Consider the following 18,518-nt stretch of genomic DNA (forward strand, 5'->3'; position numbering starts at 1 on the left):
AAGGTAGAGAGCGAGATGTGTGCACTTCACGCCGGCAACCCGCGGTGTCCGAGCGGCCAGCCCTCGGCTTACTGCGGGTTTCGATGTGCTTCTTCCTCTTCTGTCTACAGGAGCTTGAAATAGGAAAATCATCACATGGCTTTCCCATTCCCTTTATTCCTTCTGCCCAGTGGGCAGCTATTCCAGTTTAATTCAAAATCAGTGCTTGTGGCATTTTCCCAGATCTGGATACTTTACCTGGTGTGTGAAAGAACACTGGACCCAGACTTCAGATGTTTGTGGAATTGCTACCTAGCACCCTTTTTCTTTTGTGCAGAAATGGATTAAAACAAAAATCTTCACTCTGAGAACTGGAATAAAACAAATATCCTGCCTCTGTGTGTCCTTGGACTTGATAACCAGAGAGGTCTTTTCCAACCTTAGTGATTCTATAACTCATTTTGTGTCAGCTGGTTTTTGCACACCAAGACCCCAGGTTTGGAACAACAGTGGGACGTGGAAGTACCTCATCAGGTTCTTTAAATATTATGTTCTGCGGAGCGGGTGAATGCAGTGACCACCAACAGTGGCCATTTCTGCTGATCCTGGTGCCTCTTCCAAAATCCGTAGTCTGGGAAATGAGGGAGGCTGAGTGAGGGATTTACTGTACTCTCTGGAATTCAGTAAGAATAACAAACCATATTCCTGGAGAGGAGGAGGAGGAGGTGAATCCACACATTTAGTAACCAAGTCATGTACATGAACATCCTCATATTTGTCTAGCAGTTAATGCTGCCATTCAGAGCTGAACCAGGCATGAAACTTCTCCAGCCAGCTGTCTTCTCTGGAGCACACTCCCATCCTTTCCATGTTATCCACTAATGAGCTGCAAAAACCCATTAGGAATAAGGCAAACCCAGCACTTATTCCCAGCTGTCACTGGGAATAAGCTGTCAGGTGGCAAGGGTTAATAAAAGGCATCCATATTTCTTGGAGAGCTGCAGACAGAATTTGGACCATGCTATTTAGGCTGCTTGCTTTCTCCCAGCAGTACTGTCCCACATTCCCACTAATTAGCAGCAGGATCTGTGCTGTGTAAGGACTGCGGGAGCAGGATCCTGTTTTGGAATGGCACAGCCTCACATCTGTTGGGTGCTGGTGGCCTCATTTGCTGAGGTGCATAGAGTTTGTCAACTCTTCTCAGAGGACTGCAGTTCAAAAGTGATCTGCACAAATTACATCTTCCATCTGCTGGCAATGTTTGGCTCCTTGCCTATCGAATTTACAGTTGTACGCTACAGATCTTGTCTCTCCAGGACTGCACAGAATTACAGTTACTGATTCCTTCCTAGCTCACACCCTGATTCCTGTTAGCCCTAAGGAATGGCATTGATTTCCTGCTCATACTAAAACACTGAACACTGGATCTTACGTAGCAGCAGCTACTAGACGTGCTCTGTCTCACAGAAAATGAGTGTCAATATCTAACTAGTCTCAGGAAGCCTTCACGGCTTTCTGTCTGTGGTCTTCAGGCTTGAGACCGCATCATGCAGTCCAGGAAAGGACATCTGAGTCCATCATCAATTGACTGCAGTTCTGTCCACGTCTGCATTCGAAACATTTGGGAAACGGTTCTCGAGCTGAAAACCCTCGAAGGGCTGTAAGTTGCCTTGTGCAAGAAGCCAGAAGGGTGTTCTAGGGGAAGGATCTGCGTATCAAGGACAAGGTTTGTAGTGTTGCTAACAGCCTTGTTCAGATCGACTGAAGGAGAAGGAAAAGTAGACAAATTTCTGTGTTAAAAACCTATTTTATGGTTTAAAAGCAGTAACCAGCATAGAATCATTTAATGACCTGCATTGGAAGGGATATTAAAGACCATCCAGTTCCAATCTCCCACCCTCCCACCAGCCCACCTTGCTCAAGGCCTTATCCAACCTGGCCTTGAACAGTGCCATGCTTGGAGCCTCCACAGCTCCTCTGGGCAACCTGTCCCAGTGCCTCACCACCCTCATGGGCAAGAATTGCTTCCTCATGGCTCATCTCAATCTAGCTCCTTCCAGTCTGAAGCCATCACCCCTCATCCTGTCACTCCAGGCTTTTAAAATCATTCTCTAGCTCTCCTGGAGGCCCTCTGCAAATCCTGGAAGGCTGCTCCAAGCAACTACCAAAGCTAAATGCAACTTGAGCACAACTGCTTAGATGTTAGGCATGTACCAGTGAGAGCAGCACAGAAAGACAAAGTGGAAATGGGAATGGAGGGGGTCTTGGGGGAAGAACGAGGGCCAAGAGCTGGGAAATTCAGGGAAATTTCTAGGAGTTGGTGGCTTTAACTGTTTAATGATTTTCAGCATAACAGAAAATACTGTGTGGAAAGAGTCTTCCTAGAAGCACTTGGCCTACATTTTAAGCATCCCAAACCACAAAACTCATCATTAGAAGCGTTATTCTCTGTGGTCCAAAATGCCAGAGCAGGTTAAATTATGCCTGAGCAAGAAATGTAAGATGGCACTTTGGGACATGGTGGTCTTAGGTTAATGGTCGGACTCCATGATCTTAGAGGGCTTTTCCAACCCAAACAATTCTATGATTCTATATGTTGATGCCTCCCCTAATGGAGTGACTGGACTAGGGGTGATGACTTCAGACTGGAAGAAGCTGGATTGAGATGAGCCATGAGGAAGCAATTGCTGCCCAGGAGGGTGGTGAGGCACTGGAACAGATTGCCTAGAGAAGCTGCGGAGGTTCCACAGTTAATACTGGGGGAGAAGATGGAAAGAAAGGATTTTTGGTAGCTGGGTGCAGAGAGAGAGGTTAGAGACATCTGTGATACCTGTGTGGAATCCATGAAGTCTCTAGGAGTGACCTCAGGGTGTCCAGATGAGCCACTGCAGGCCCACATCTTGGATGGGTCTCATTTGGCTCTCTGTCCCAGGAATATAAATGCAGTGAGGGGAAGGAGAGGCGATCACAGGTGATCCAACTCAGATTGCTAGATGAGATAAGGTCCCACCTAAAGTTGCCATAGTAAAGCTACCACATATTCCTGGTAATAAAATCATTAATCCAGACAACAGACACTCCTCAAAGGAAGATGTCTGACCCTAGGGGCTGACACAGAGATCTACAGACCAGAATTGTAGAGAAAAGGTATCTGGACAAGACGCCTAAGCAGCTTTTACAGTTGCATGGTACTAAGGTAGTTTTCACTTTGCAACATGACCATGGCAAAGCCACCTGCCCCAGGGCCACAGCCCATAGCAGCTCACAGATTTAGTCCTTCCAGAAGAACAAAATCAGCATTTCAAAGCCTACCTTAGACATTGACTATTTCTTGGAACACCCAGAAGACTCTTAGAAGCAAGCCTGTGCTGACAAAAATAGCAAACACATGGAGTGATTGGCAACAAAAATCAGTAGGAGCTGAACGTGAACCCGAGGTGATGGAACAGGCAGCAGCCAGACTGCTAACTGCAGGGAAGTGTCTCAAGACTGTGCAGCCAAGTGCTCAGAAGGTCACCTTGGTGCAGAGGCAGTTGTTATTCATAGATATCTGATGAGATACCAAGCAATTTTCTTATCATCAAATGGCCCAGGTCATCTTACCCTCAAATTCATCCCAGATTCCTTTATATCTGTTTTTTATTAATTCATAGCATAGAGTCACAGTTGGAAAAGGCCTTTAAACTCATCCAGTCCAACTATTCTCTAGCTCTGCCAAGGCTGGGACTAAACCATGGCCCTCAGCACCACATCTCTGCCTCTTGGAAACACCTCCAGGTGCAGGGATTCAGCCACCTCTCCAGGTAGCTTGTGCAAGGCTTTGAGAACCCTTTCAGTCTAGAGGTTTCCTCTGAGATCCAACCTAAACCTCCCCTGGGGCAACTTGAGGTCATTTCCTCTTGCCCTATTTCTTGTTCCCAGGGACCAACCCTCACCTGGCTCCAGCCTGCTTTCAGGGAGTTGTAGAGAGCTGTATTATAGAATCACAGTGTGGGTTTGGTTGGAAACAGTCTCCAAGATCATCAAGTCCAACCATCAACCTAAGACCACCACGGCCATTAAAGCATGTCCCAGAGCACCATGTCCTCATGTTAGGTCTGTGATCCAGAGGTTCACAGAAGGGGTTGGGTTGGAAGGGCCCTTACAGATCATGCAGTTTGTCAGGTTAGGTCAAAGTCGCAGTTTTGTTTGTATTTAGGGGTGGTGGGAATACAAGAACTAGACTGGAAGTGCAGCTCTGGCCACTAAGGTCAGTGGTAATTTCCTCTGGCAGCCCAGACTGCTGCTCTTGCAGCACGAGTTATGGGCAGAGCTTTGAGCAGCACCTGTGGCAGCCAGCCCCCAGCACCATGACTGTAAAGGGACAGGAGGGGACTGTGAAGGACTGCTAAGAATTCCTGCCTCCCACCACCCACAGCATGTATGCCTCCATGCTTTGTATTCCTGACCCAGGGTGTGAGGACCTGGGTTGGTTTCCTTCTCCTGCCAGAAGAAATGCAGAGGCTCCCTGCCAAATGAAAGCCGTGCCTGACAACCTTCTCCACTGGGGCAAGAGGGTCTGCAGCCTGGCTGCTGCTGCAGAAGTGCTCCAGAGGACAAGGAAGAGTCACAGCCCTTAAAAGGGCAGTTGCAGAGCACAGCTCGTTTCGTTCCAGGGAATGGGAACATTTTTACTCTGGTTTTATTTCCCTCTTTTGAGCTCCTCTGCAGTTCTGCAGAGAGCCTGGAAGCAGCCTGCCTCTTGTTCCTCCAGCAGAGAGGTTGATGGCAGGACCTGGGCCCTTGCTCCCAGAAGCAGCCCTGCTGACTTCACCCCTGCAAGCGAAGCTTCACAAGGCTGTGATGCAAGGAGGAGGGATGTGATGAGTTTTACCTCTGGCCTCACGCTGCTTGTGCCATGCTTCCAGTGAAAGAAATGAGTCCCTGTGCCCCTGCTGTGAAGGAGCCTCAGAGAATCCTGTTTTCTGCATTAGTGTTGTGAGACACAGTGTGAAAAAGGATGTGTGTGGGATGTGGGGACAGAGAGGAGGAGCCTGGGGTTGGTGTTGTCCTCGCGGTGTGCAGGTATTCCCTGAGGAAGTTATGGAGAGAGTGAGCAGGAGCAGATAAGAGCAGGGAGTACTCCCCAGCCTGCATCTGCCTGTCTCCATGGAATGTGGCTTGGGACATGCTAAAGGACAATCCCAACTTTCACTTCAAAGAAACAATCCAAGAAATCATCCCTGGGGGTTTGCTTTACTTTGGAAAGACAGCTTTAAACATTTACCCAGTGTAAACAGAGGCAAACTGCCCAGCAAGACTGCAAGGAATGCACCACTGGATCTGCTCCTAAGCACTTCATTCTTCTTAGGGTGGGACTCGATGATCTCCAATGGGTCCCTCCAGTCCTTGCCATCCTGTGGGTCTCTGATTCATGTAGAACAGGACAGCTATGTGCTGAAGAAAATTCTTCTCAGAAACTGTGGACTGGTTCCATGAAAGGAATTGTCCTAAGGATAGACAGCAGCAGTGTTCTAAATCTTAATCCAGGTCTGCATCTGACTTCTCTCATTTGAATCACATAATGGATTGCGTTGGAAGGGCCCTTAAAGCTCATCCAATCCCAGTAACCTGTCATGGGCAGGGACACCTCCCACTAGACCTGATTGCTCAATGCCTCATCCAGCCAGGCAGCCTGTTCCAATCCCTGACCACTCTTGCAGCAAAGAAATTTTTCATCTCCAACCTAGCCCTCCCCTGGTACAGCATGAGGCTGTTTCCTCTTGTTCTGTTGTGGTAGTTACTTGGGAGAAGAGACCAACACCAGCTTCACTCCAGCCTCCTTTCAGGGAGCTGTAGAGAGCAATGTGGTCTCCCCTCAGCCTCTTCTTCTTCAGGCTAAACAAGCAGAACTCCCTCAGCCTCTTTCCATAAGACCTGGCCTCTAAACCCCTCTCCAGCTTTTCTGCTCTTCTCTGTCCCCACTCCAGCACTTCAATGTTTTAATCACAACATGCAGACCAACTTCAGAGTGTTCAGACCTCTGCTCCTCCAGTGTCCTCAAGCTGCTGCACACTGGTGCTGGTCCCTGCTCTGGGTTTGATGCTGTCTCTGTTCCCACAGTGACTAACAGGATTGTGTCATTTTTACTGGATTTGGACTCCATCTGTGGAAAGCCACAGACCACCATCAGCAGGGCTGTGACTGCAGCTCTGTCGCCTTTCCGAGGGTATTGCTGACACTACAAAACTAGCACAGAGTTCCCACCGCTGAAGACCAGCAGGACAAGCCACATCACCTCAGTGTCCCAGGTCTGCTGTTCCCTTCAGCTGGCCTCATGCCAAATACAGATTCATTTTGAGGTTGGGTGGTGATTGTAGAACCATAGGATGGTTTGTCTTGGAAGAGACCTTAAAGAGCATCCAGTTTCAGCCCCCTGCCATGGGCAGGGACACCTCCTACTAGTCCAGCTTGCTCAAGGCCTCATCCAGCCTGGCCCTGAACACCTCCAGGCTTGGAATCTCCACAGCTTCTCTGGGCAACCTGTTCCAGTACCTCACCACCCCAGGGGCAAGAACTGCTTCCTCCTCACTTGTCTAAATCCAACTCCTTCCAGTCTGAAGCCATCACCCCTTGTCCTGTCACTCCATGCCTTTGTCAAAAGTCCATTTCCAGCTCTCCTGGAGCCCCCCCTGAAATCCTGGAAATCAGCATGGTCTGAGCCATCAACAAGCTGTGACAGAGCTGTGTTCCCACGCAATGTGTTCGGCAGCAGCAGACGTGAAGATGCTCCACACCACAGCAAGCCTCATTCTGAGCCACTGAGTGCAGGGGACAGGACACATCTTAAACCTGGCTTTGCCATTTCTCTTCTTTTTTAGGTTGTGCCCCTTCTGAAATGCACACCACCAGGGACCTGGGGCTTAAAGGCTTGTCTTAATGGGGATTAAAAAAGTGCCAATGTTCAGCTGCCCCCTGTGCAGCCTCTGACCTCTGTATTCTGATCAATACCAGCCGCTCAGCCTGGGAGAAATTGGTCTGTGTGATGGAGCTGCACCAAGTTCTCCACACATCTTTGAAAAGTCATTTTGTCCAGCCAGTTGGTTCTTCAGACTGGCAAGCCCTTGCTCACTGAAGACCTGCAGCACAACAGCTGGGAAATGAATCACTTGAGGGTGTAGTGAAGAACTCTGTGCCTTTGTATGGTGCCACCCATTAGAGCTCTGGAAGCTGTGGAGGTCAATAAACTTGGATCAGTTTTGCATCTGTCTTCAGCATCCCCATTTCTAAATGCAGGAAGCTAACGGTGGGAAGTGAAGTGTTTGCAAGGTCACAGGGAGTGTGGAAAGCTGGAGAGAAAATGGAGAGGTGTAGTTTCATACCCAGCTCTCCTGTAGCCCACTTCTGATACTGGAAAGCTGCTCTAAGGTCTCCCTGGAGCCTTCTCTTCTCCAGGCTGAACAACCCCAGCTCTCTCAGCCTGTCTCAATAGCAGAGGTGCTTCAGCCCCTGGACCATCCTCATGGCCTTCTCTGGACCAGCATCACCAGATCCACATCCATGTCCTTGTTTCCTGGCTGTGAGCACATGCTCAGAGCTGTGCTTTCTGTGTCTATCACCACTAAGCAGCAGAGAATGTTTGCTTAATTCAGCCTTCTAGTGCAGGGGAGGTGATGGAAATGCTGGACTCTGGTGTCTGCCAGCTCCTGCCCACCCTTTCGACTTTCAGCAGTTGGAGCCTTCAGGTGGTGGTTGCTCCCTTGGGCTTTCCACAGGAAGGTGATGATGATTTCTGCACAGTTCTAAAGGCAGTTAGTAAATTCCAAATTTTGGCCTTAATGGCAACATTCGGGGAAGCTGCTCAAGATCTGCAGTGGCCACAGCTCCAGTTTTTCTCTGCTGTGTTGTCTGCCTGTGAGCTAATAGATTTCTGCTCTTGGGTAGGGAGAGGATGAGCTGTGAAGTGTTCTCTGCTGGAGTGCTCCTGCCTTTGGACATCAAAGCTTTGAGAGCTTCCACCCGGCAGAATGGAAACGGGACATTTTATCACCTGGGGTGCTCTGCCTGCTCCCTGCTGCTCTGCCTGCCCAGCAGCTCCCCAGGGCAGCAGAAGCAGTTCAGATCAGAGGCCAGCAGTGGGGGCATGCTCCTGGCTATGGGCAGTAGACAGAGGCCAGGACTGAAAAGTAAAATAAATGAGAGCGGGGTTTGTGGGGAGCTTCCTAAAGGTACTGAAGGGCAGCAGTGTCCAGCTCTCTCCTGGGCAGTTAAAAACCAAGCACCTGCAGATGTTTCTTCACTCTTTAAAGGCTCCGACCTTCAACTTCAGCTCTCTTTCCTTCAGCATGGCGTGGAGATAACCTGTAATCGTGTGGCAGTGCCAGTCTGTTACAAAGATTCTCTTGTCTGAGAGGATCTGGAGGAAGTTTTGTGCCCTGTCTCTTGCAAACAGAGCTGGAAGCAATTAGCTATTCCACACGGGGGCTGGGAGGAGGCAGCAGCAATGTCCCCTTGTCCCAGGTTCACCCATGGGGAGACAGCCTCAAGGCTGTACCATCACAAAGGATGGAGGCCCACAAAGAACACGCATGAGAACATCTCCAGGTAAGGGCTTTAAACTCCAGGAGGGGAGATTTGGACTAGATACAAGGAAGAACTTTGTGATGCTGAGGGTGGTGAGGCACTGGCCAAGGGTGTCCAGGGAGGTGGCAGATACTCCATCCCTGGAAACATTCCAGGTCAGGTTTGGATATTAGGAAGAATTTCTATACTGAAAGAGTGGGCAGGCACTGGAACAGGCTGCCCAGGGAGGTAGGGCACTTTGAGACATGGTCTGGTGGTCATGGAGGTCTTGGGTGGAAGGTTGGACTTGATGATCTTGGAGGGCTTTTCCAACCTTAACGATTCTGTGATTCAGAGTTGGATGGGACATTAAGCAACTTGGTCTGGTTAAAGATGTCTCTGCTCACTGCAGGGTGGTTGGACTACGTCACCTTTCAACTAGGTCCCTTCCAACTCAGTGCATTCTATGATTCTGAGTTCAGGCTGCACAGAACTGGTTAGGGAGCAGTGAGAAAGAGACAGCTGCTGCTGTGGATGTGAAAGGGGTCTATGAACTATGTCAGATAGGAGCAAGGTCAGATATGAGCTACATAAGGTATGCACAACAACATCAGATATGAACAGCACCAGACGTGAACAATGGCAGACACAAAGAGTGTCAAAGAGGAATTGGAAGGGTGAGATTTCTTACATTTTTATGGGGTGATTATCCACTTGTGAGAAATAAAGGCCAAGACTTGGCGGAAACTAATGATGTCTGGAATTTATCTTGATCAGACAGCAAGGCAGATTGTGTTCCTGGAGTCCAAAGCTGTTAGCACAAGAATGAGATTATGAGTTCCTTGCTTTTTCCTGCTTTAAGAAGGGGGCAGGGGAGAGAATTTGTAAAGAGGCAGACCAGCAGTGCAATAATGCATGAGTGCAGCCAGGGAGGATCTGCTGGGGAGGCTGCTGGGTGCTTCTACAAAATACTGGTTTTACTGGCTTTAGGTGTCATGTCCCTCAGCCAAAATGCTCCTCTCAAAAGCCCTTCCCATGGTTTGTCTCCTTGTTTCCAAAAGACCCTACAATCATAGAATCCTAGAATGGGTTGGGTTGGAAGAGACCTTAAAGATCACCTAGTCCAAACCCCCCTACCATGAGCAGGACACCTCCCACCAGACCAGGTCACTCAAGGCTTTGTCCAGCTTGGCCTTGAACAACTGCAGGGAGGGTCACTTCTCTAGGGCTGCTGGGGAAAAAGTGGAAATGATTCTTTTAAATGCAGACTGCATACAGAAGGAAAACTCATCTTCACATGCCCTCAGCTGCAGGTGAAGTTCCACTTATTGTATACAAGAGAAGGAGAAATATTTGGATATACACTAAAGGCACTTGCAGTGCTGGGGCCAGCTCTGGAGCCCCCAACACAAGGAGGACATGGAACTGAGAGTAGGGCCAGAGGAGGCCAACAAGATAATCAGAGGGCTGGAGAACCTCCCCTATGGGGACAGGCTGAGAGACTTGGTGTTGTTCAGCCTGGAGAAGAGAAGGCTCCAGGGAAACCTTAAAGCAGCCTTCCAGTACCTGAAGGGGCTGCAGGAGAGCTGGAGAGGGACTTTGGACGAGGGCTGGGAGTGACAGGACAAGAGGTGATGACTTCAAACTGGAATAAGCTGGATTGAGATGAGCCATGAGGAAGCAATTCTAATTTAGCAGGGGCCCTGGAACTGATGATGTCCAGAGGTCCCTTCCAACCCCTACCATTATGATTCTGTGATTCAGTGATTGTCTGATTCACCACTTTTGGCTGATAATTAAAATGCTCACATTTTCTACAACTCTAAACTTTATCTGCCTGGCCACAGGAAGGGTCAGAAACAACCAACAAAGAAGTCAGGGTGGCTCCCCTGTGATGTGGACCTAGCACACCTGCAGGCACCTGCACAGTGAGGAGGCAGAAAAGCCAAATCAGACGGAAGGTGCAGGATGTGCTTGGCAAGGCTCAGACACCAGCCTGCACAGGAGCCTGCTCCTGAGCCAACCGCTGTTTGAATAATTGAAACAGCATCTAATGGAAATGGAACACAGACAATGAAATGGGGGGGGGGGGGGGGGTGTTCACCTTCCTGACAAAAGCATCAATACAAAGGGACAATGTTGAGATTGTCTAGGAAAACATCTTGTCCTAGAAACTGTGAGAGCTTTGTGCTCAAAGGACTGGGAAAACAAACTGCCTCTCTGTGCAGCCCTGCCCCTTGGGATTCGGCGTCAGAAAGAAAAAGAGAATTTCTGAGAAACAGCAGCTTCTTTGGCTGGCACATTTTAACTTTGTTCTGGCTGGGAACAACTTGAACTCAAAAGGTAAATTTCCTTGAGTGTGGATTTTGCTAAGTGTGGGTTTATCAGAGAAAGCAAAAGAAAGGGGAGGAGGCACCAAAACACGACTGCGCTTCCCAAGCCCTTTCTTCTTCCCCTTTGATAAGCACTTACCAGGAGGCTACTCAGCAAAAGCTGCCAGTTCCTATTTTTGTCCTATATGTGCAGCTCCAGAGTGTCAGAGGAAACCTGGATGGCAAATTAGGGTGAACTCTGTGGCCTGAATGTTAAATGAGAGGGCAAATTCTGCAGGATTTGTCTCAGGGTTTCTCTCCCCTCATTTGTGATTTCTTTGGGCAGGGCAACTCTGTAAGACTGGCCTGGAGATATCATCACAATGGAATGGTTTGCATAATAGAGAACAGCACTCACCTCAGATCTCCCTGGGCATGGCAAACCCCTGATTAGGGAAATAATAGGATGGAGATGGAATTGGTGTTCATACAGCAGGCTCAATCCACTGCAGAACTGGCAGAGGCAGCTGCAAAACTGACTGGAGACGAGGAAGAAATTCTTGACAGTGAGGGTGGGGAGACACTGGAACAGGTTGCCCAGGGAGGTTGTGGATGTCCCTCCCTGGAGGTGTTCAAGGCCAGGCTGGATGAGGCCTTGAGCAAGCTGGGCTGGTGGGAGGTGTCCCTGCCCATGGCAGGAGATTAGAACTGGATGATCTTGAAGGTTCCTTCCAATCCAACCCATTCCATGGTTCTCTGAAAACCTCTCTCTTGACAGTAAATTTAGTTTGGAAATAGACTGGGAAACAAGCCTTAGGAGTCATAGAAAAGTCTTCCTATGGTGAGAAGTTTGCATGAGAGAAGGCTCATAGCTGTGGTTGTTCTGTACAGTCTGTACAGCCACAGTACAGCCCTAGGAAAATGGTTTGATATTGAACAGAATGTTTCCACTTTTCCATTACACATCTGATTCAACTTTGGCCACTTGCAGTCTTTAGGGCCACTGATCAGAGAATCCTAGAATAGGTTGGGTTGGAAGGGACCTTCAAGATCATCCAGTTTCAGCCCCCTGTCATGGGCAGGGACACCTCCCACCAGCCCAGCTTGAAAAAGGCCTCATCCAGCCTGGCCTTGAACACTTCCAGGCTTGGAGTCTCCACAGCTTCTCTGGGCAACCTGTCCCAGTGCCTCACCACCCTCATGGGCAAAAATTGCTTCCTCATGGCTCATCTCAATCCAGCTCCTTCCAGTCTGAAGTCATCACCTCTTACCCTTACAAAAGTCTTTCCCCTGCTCTCCTGTAGGTCCTTCATGTACTGGCAGGCTGCTCTAAGGTCTGCTCTAAGGAGCCTTCTCTTCTCTAGGCTGAACAACCCCAACTCTCTCAGCCAACAATGGTGAAAGAAACCCAGAAATGCAGCTCCTCAGTGCCTGGCTTCAGATTTGGGATTAGTGTTACAGAGTGCTCCTGGTTTCAAGTGAGCTGTAAATGGAGTAGTTGATGAAAAGACTCCAAAGATAACCCAATGTAATGATCACACAGGACATGCCTGCCCAGATCCTCTCCCTGAACAGTGGGGTAGCTGCTTCCTTTGAGGAATGTTCTGCAATAGATTAAGGGATGAAATCTCCCCTCTTCTTTGACAGCCAGAGCCTGCCAGCCAGACAACACCCTACCAGCAGGCTGAGTGCAGGAAGCACATCCATCCATGGTCCCAAATGCTGCTTAATGGTCCTGCTCTGAAGTGCTAGCAACAGAATCAGACTCAAAGAATGGTTTGGGCTGGCAAAGTCCTCTAAGATCACCCAGCCCAACCATTCTCTAACTCTGCTATGGCCCTCAGCACCACATCTCTGCCTCTTGCAAACACCTCCAGGGATGAGCATTCAGCCCTGGGTAACCTGTGCCAGGCTTTGGGAACCCTTTCAGTCAAGAATTGTCTTCTCATGTCCAACCTGAACCTCTCCTGGCACAATTTCAGGCCATTTACTCTTGTTCTGTCTCCTGTTACCAATCCCCACCTGGCTCCAGCCTCCTCTCAGGGAGTGGTAGAGAGCAGTGAGGTCTCCCCTCAGCCTCCTCTTCTCCACACTAAACACCCCCAGGTCCCTTAGCTGCTCCTCACCAGCCCTGTTCTCCAGACCCTTCTCTTTACCTTTCTCTGGACCTGCTCCAGCCCCTCAATGCCCTTCTTGGAATGAGGGCCCCAAAACTGAACCCAGCACTCCAGGTGTGACCTCCTCACTGCTGAGTGCAGGAGGACCATCCCTGCCCTGCTCGTGCTAGTCACACCATTGCTGATCCAAGCCAGGGTGCTGGTGGCCTTCTTGGCCACCTGGGCACATCTTGGCTCATCTCCAGCTGGGTGTCCATGATAAAGTCCTGTACTTCTAAGGAGGGAGCTTTTCAGACTGGTTATTGTACAGATTTGTCCTCCCACTCTGCTTTCCATTACTGAGTTTCTGCATCAGAGCTGTCCTTAGATCCTTAGTTTCTTTCACACACACAAAAGCTGCTGTCAGAAAAAGTTCTGAGATCAGGCCCTGAGCTCTCCTAAGGCCTGGGCAGTCCCAGCTCAGAGCAGCTGTGAGCATACCCCTGGATTACTGCGCAGAGCCAAACAAAGTCAAGCCCTGTAATGACACCCCTGGGAATTACAGCAGGGTTTTGTCCTCTGCCCCACTTCCAGTAAGCTGCTCCTGCTGCCTGTCAGCCAGCTCCAATCTTGGTGTCTCCTCTCTGTGACCCACAAGCAGCACACAAACAAACAGATCCCGTAAGGCAGGGCGGAAGCTGGGTGAGCTGGTCGGGGTTACTGTCACTGGGGAAACCACTTCCTTGGCATCCATCTGCTCAGCACATCTGGCTGCCTCTGGCTGCCAAGGCCCAGGCAAAGGCATGGGACAAATGGCAAGGGGAAAACGAACCCAAGCCAGCTACCAAAGGCTCCATGAGTGTCAAATGGAAATGTCAGCTTAGTAAATCAGCCCTGAGCAGCAACATCTTCCTGTGATCTGCTCTGACAGAGTCACGGACTGCATTGGGTTGGAATGGACCCTCCAAGGTCATCTTGTCCAACCCCCCTGCACTCAGCAGTGATACCTCCAACTAGAGCAGACTGCCCAAGGCACCAAGTTTGGCTTTGGCTGTCTCCAGGGACGGGGCCTCCTCCACAGCCCTGGGCAGCCTATTCCAGTGTTCCACCATCTTCTTGACCTGGACATGCTGCTGGCTTCTAGCACAGCTTGCATTTTCCACGAGATTGCCCTTCCATGACACTTCACCTTCAGGTCCTGCCTCTCCCTTCTCCATGTCCTGTGTGAGGCCTTGTGCCTGTGCCAGCTGCAAGCACAGGAGGCTTTGTGCCAGGCAGGACAGTTGCAGTGGTGCTCAGCAGGGCCAGCAGACCCAGACATGCTCCTTGTGCCTTCCTGGCTCCTTTTCCTGCCAGACACGTCCCTGCATTCAGGATGTTTTGGTGTGACAGCCGAGCCGAGGGCTGGCAGGTCACCAGCATTCATCCTAAAGCTGCTGTATGCCTGGCACAGGCCTGCCAGGTGCAGGGGATGAGGGACAACTAAGGGAGCCACCAGTGCTGTCATTCATGCAGTGACTGCTGGGGCTGGGCTCTTCCAGTGGTGGCCAGTGACAGGGGCAACTGGCACAAACTGGAACCCAGGAGGTTTGACTTGAACTTAAGCACAAACTTCTTTGGTGTGAGGGTGCTGGAGCCCTGGAGCAGGCTGCCCAGAGAGGTTGTGGAGTCTCCTTCTCTGGAGCCTTTCAAGCCCATCTGGATGTGTTCCTGTGTGACCTGCTCCAGGTGACCCTGCTTCAGCTGGCTGCCCACTAACACCCCCAGGTCTGCTGAGCTGTTTCCAGCCACTCTGCCCCAAGCCTGGAGCCTTCATGGCTTCTTATCTACAGAAGGTTTGCATGTAGCACTGGGCAGCAGGAAGCATACTCAGAATGAGCTTGCAATTAGAGTCATAGACTGTGTCAGCTTGGAAGGCACCCTTGAAAGTCATGTTGGATGGGGAAGGATTGAAGCTTGAGGAGGGCAGATTGAGACTGGAGATGAGGAAGTTCTTGACTGTGAGGGTGGGGAGACACTGGAACAGGTTGGCCAGGGAGGCTGTGGATGCCCCCTCCCTGGAGGTGTTCAAGGCCAGGTTGGATGAGGCCTTGAGCAAGCTGGGCTGGTGGGAGGTGTCCCTGCCCATGGCAGGGGATTGGACTGGACAATCTCCAAAGGTCCCTTGCAGGCCCTGCCAGCCCATGGCTCTGTGAAGGAGAGGAGAGACTTTGCTCAGCTTTATTTGGTCTGATGTGACAAGAACAGAGATACAGCTGACAGAGCTGGGGACACAGACACACCACAGCTGGGAATGCCACATTTATTGCACTGCACTGCTGGCTGTGCTGCTCCTCTGGAGCGTGGACAGACACAGACACTTTACAGTAATGCCATGGCCATGGCCCAGCTCCCCTGGACCTGGGAAACACCCAACAAAAACAACAAACAGAGGACACCTCCTGGTGCCCCACTCCATGTGGAAGCTGGCAAGCAGGGATTTGGGCTGCAGCACCTCTGGAGTGTGGGTTCATTCTGGGTGGAGATGGGGATTATTGGGGCACCCTTTTATTTTTGGATTGGTTTATTATTTTTTGCCCCTGAAAGGTGCAATCTCCCCACCCTGGTGGTGGCAGGGAGAGGGTTGTTATGGTCAGTAATGCAACGTGCCTCTGGCAGGGTGACGTGGGACTGGGACAGCTCTGTGGTGGGGACAGGCTGAGAGATTTGGGGCTGTTTAGTCTGGAGGAGAGCAGCCTGAGGGGGGAGCTCATCAATGCTGATCAATACTTCAAGGGTAGGTAGCCCGAGGATGGGACCAGGCCTTGTTCAGTGGTGCCCAGGGACAGGACAAAGGGCAAGGGGCACAGAGTGGACCATCAGAAGTTCATCTGAACATGAGGAGGAACTTCTGTAATTTAAGGGTGCTGGAGCCCTGGAGCAGGCTGCCCTGAGAGGTGGTGGAGCCTCCATCTGTGGAGCCATCCGAACCCACCTGGATGTGTTCCTCTGTCACCTTCTCTGGGTGACTCTGCCTTGGCAGGGGGTTGGACTGGGTGATCTCCAGAGGTCCCTTCCAACCCCTCCCATTCTGTGACTGTGTGATTCTGTTTACAAGGGGTGTCTGCATTTTGCTCCCCAGTGTGTCCAGCCCGAGATGTTTTCTGTAACAAAGATTCCAACCCAGACAGCCATGGATATTTTGGCTGTGAGCACACCAGAGCAGTGACCACCCATTAAGTTCTGAGTGCTCGCACAGAGCACACAGGGGTGCAGAACAGCCACCAATTTGTCATCCTACCTGTCCCCAGGAGTCTGCAGTGCAGGAGCTCTGGGCACAAAAAATAAACCAAAGCTCCCTATGCTTCTGTCTGCTGCAGGGTGATGTGCAGCGTTGCATCTGCTGATCTGCCTGCTCCACAGCATGGTGCTGATGAACAATGAGAATGGAAAGATCCAGGTGCTGCAGGACACCACACAGGAAGGCGGTGTTGGTACTAATGCAGTGTCCTGCCTGGTGGGGTGCCTGCTGGGTATGGATTAGGGCTGATCTGAAGCCAGATGGAGAGGACTAAGCCATCTCCAGCTGGTTGACTTGTAACGTAAAGTTCCGTGAACCTGACTGTGTAAGGAATGGATTCAGGCTTGAGGTGATTGAGGCTGGAGATGAGGAAGAAATTCTTGACAGTGAGGGTGGGGAGACATTGGAACAGGCTGCCCAGGGAGGCTGTGGATGTCCCCTCACTAGAAGTGTTCACAGCCAGGTTGGATGAGGCCTTGAGCAAGCTGACTGGTGACAGGGAGTTGGGGCTGGATGATCTTAAAGGTCCCTTCCAACCCAACCCATTCTATGCCTCTCTGTCTCATGCAGCCCATCTCTATCACAATGCTGTCTTCCCTGCTCACTTCCTATCAGGTCTCATCCAGTCAGAACTTGTCCTCCCACTTTGATCTGTCCACTACCCCTGCTGCCCTGGGGCTGCTCTGCCCTCTCACAGCAAAGCCTCATCCTCTGGGTAGCATCAGCAGGGATCTCCCGGGGCTCAGCCAAGTGGTAGGAAAATGAAGCTTCTGCTGCTGCCAGCTATCAGCTCTGCACAAGTCCCTCAGGCTCTCAAGGACCATGTTCCAGGCACCACTGGTCACTTGAGCCAACTTTTGACTGCTGACAGCACCAATCATCAGGTCCCCAGCACCCACCGCATGTCTGGAATGGCCATGCTGCTGCTACCTGTCCCAGTGAAGACTATGGTGGAGACATGATTGGGGAAAGGATAAGAGAAAAAGAGGGCAGTTCTACTACTGATCTTTGCTGGAGCTGTCTCAAGAGCATTGATAGGGCTTAAACAGGGAGTTCTGCAACACTGTGAAGAGTGGTGGTGAAGCCCCAAACTTCTGCAAGGTGCTAGAGAGGTGAGCTAGCTGCCAGGAGGTGTCAGTTGGGCTAACCAAGGGCTCTGCTGGCAATAAGGCTGTACCATGGGTTCCTGGACAAGGAGCTTCTCCTTTCTCAACCCCCCTTGATTCCCAGTAGATTTGATGTTCCAGAAGAACAGCTCACACCAGCTTGCTGAGCCTGGAGAAATAACCAGGGCTGATTATCCCACTGGAGAGCCACAAACACAAGTCACTTCAGGCTGCTTGGGAAGCAGGTGCATAAATAAGAGACCCTGGTCACTACCTTGCTGAGCAGCAGCTGAGATGACCCCAAGGGGCTGCTTAGGAACCTAGAGCATTCTACCCTTCCCTTGAGGGCACTTGAGCCAACCTGATTTCAGTGGCAGTGGAGCAGAGGAGATAACCTCATGTGCAGGTGTGTGCACACACACAGGCCTTAAGCAAGCACTGCACAGGAGTCACTACAGGTAGTAAAGTGTTTGTGGGAATAGCTGGGGAACTCCTCTGTGTGTAAAACCTTCAGCCCCGCTGCTTACCTCCCAGGTGAAGCTGCCAAGCAGCAGCAGCATCTACAGAACTTCCATTTCCTAACTGAAACCCGTGGTACATTTTCTAAAATCCCTTCTGATTTTTGCAGCAAGTTTTGTGATTTTTCTTTTTTTTTTTTTCTCTAAAAATAGCTAATTTGTAGTCATCAAACTGCACACAATTTAAGTAGCAAAGATACTGTATAAAAAGACTTCTTCTCTTACAAAAAGAACCCAAAAAAACCCAAACATGAAGCCCAACCAAACCACCGGCAAGGCTGTTCTCAGGGCACCATCAAGCCCTGAAGTTCACTGGTCACTTTCTCCCCCCACCTCATAAACACTGGGGCAAAATTATAGTAAGGTCTTGCCCAGAGAGGTGGTGGAGCCTCCCTCTCTGGAGACATTCAAACCCCCCTGGGACCTGTTCCTGTGTGACGTGCCCTAGGTGACCCTGCCTTGGCAGGGGGGGTGGACTCGATGATCTCCAGAGGTTCCTTCCAACCCCACCATTCTGTGACTGTGATTCTAAGTAGGATGGTGACTGAAGGTGGCTTTCAGATGGCTTTTGGGAGGATGTCAGTGGGGAAGATGTCTTCTGATGGCTGTGCAAATACAGAGAAGGTTGCCATGGTCCAGCACAGCCCCAGATCCTTGCGCACGTCGGGATTTGCCTTTACTGGGTG

The sequence above is a fragment of the Indicator indicator genome, chromosome 11 (genome assembly GCF_027791375.1).
Source record: "Indicator indicator isolate 239-I01 chromosome 11, UM_Iind_1.1, whole genome shotgun sequence".
NCBI classification, from domain to species: domain Eukaryota; kingdom Metazoa; phylum Chordata; class Aves; order Piciformes; family Indicatoridae; genus Indicator; species Indicator indicator.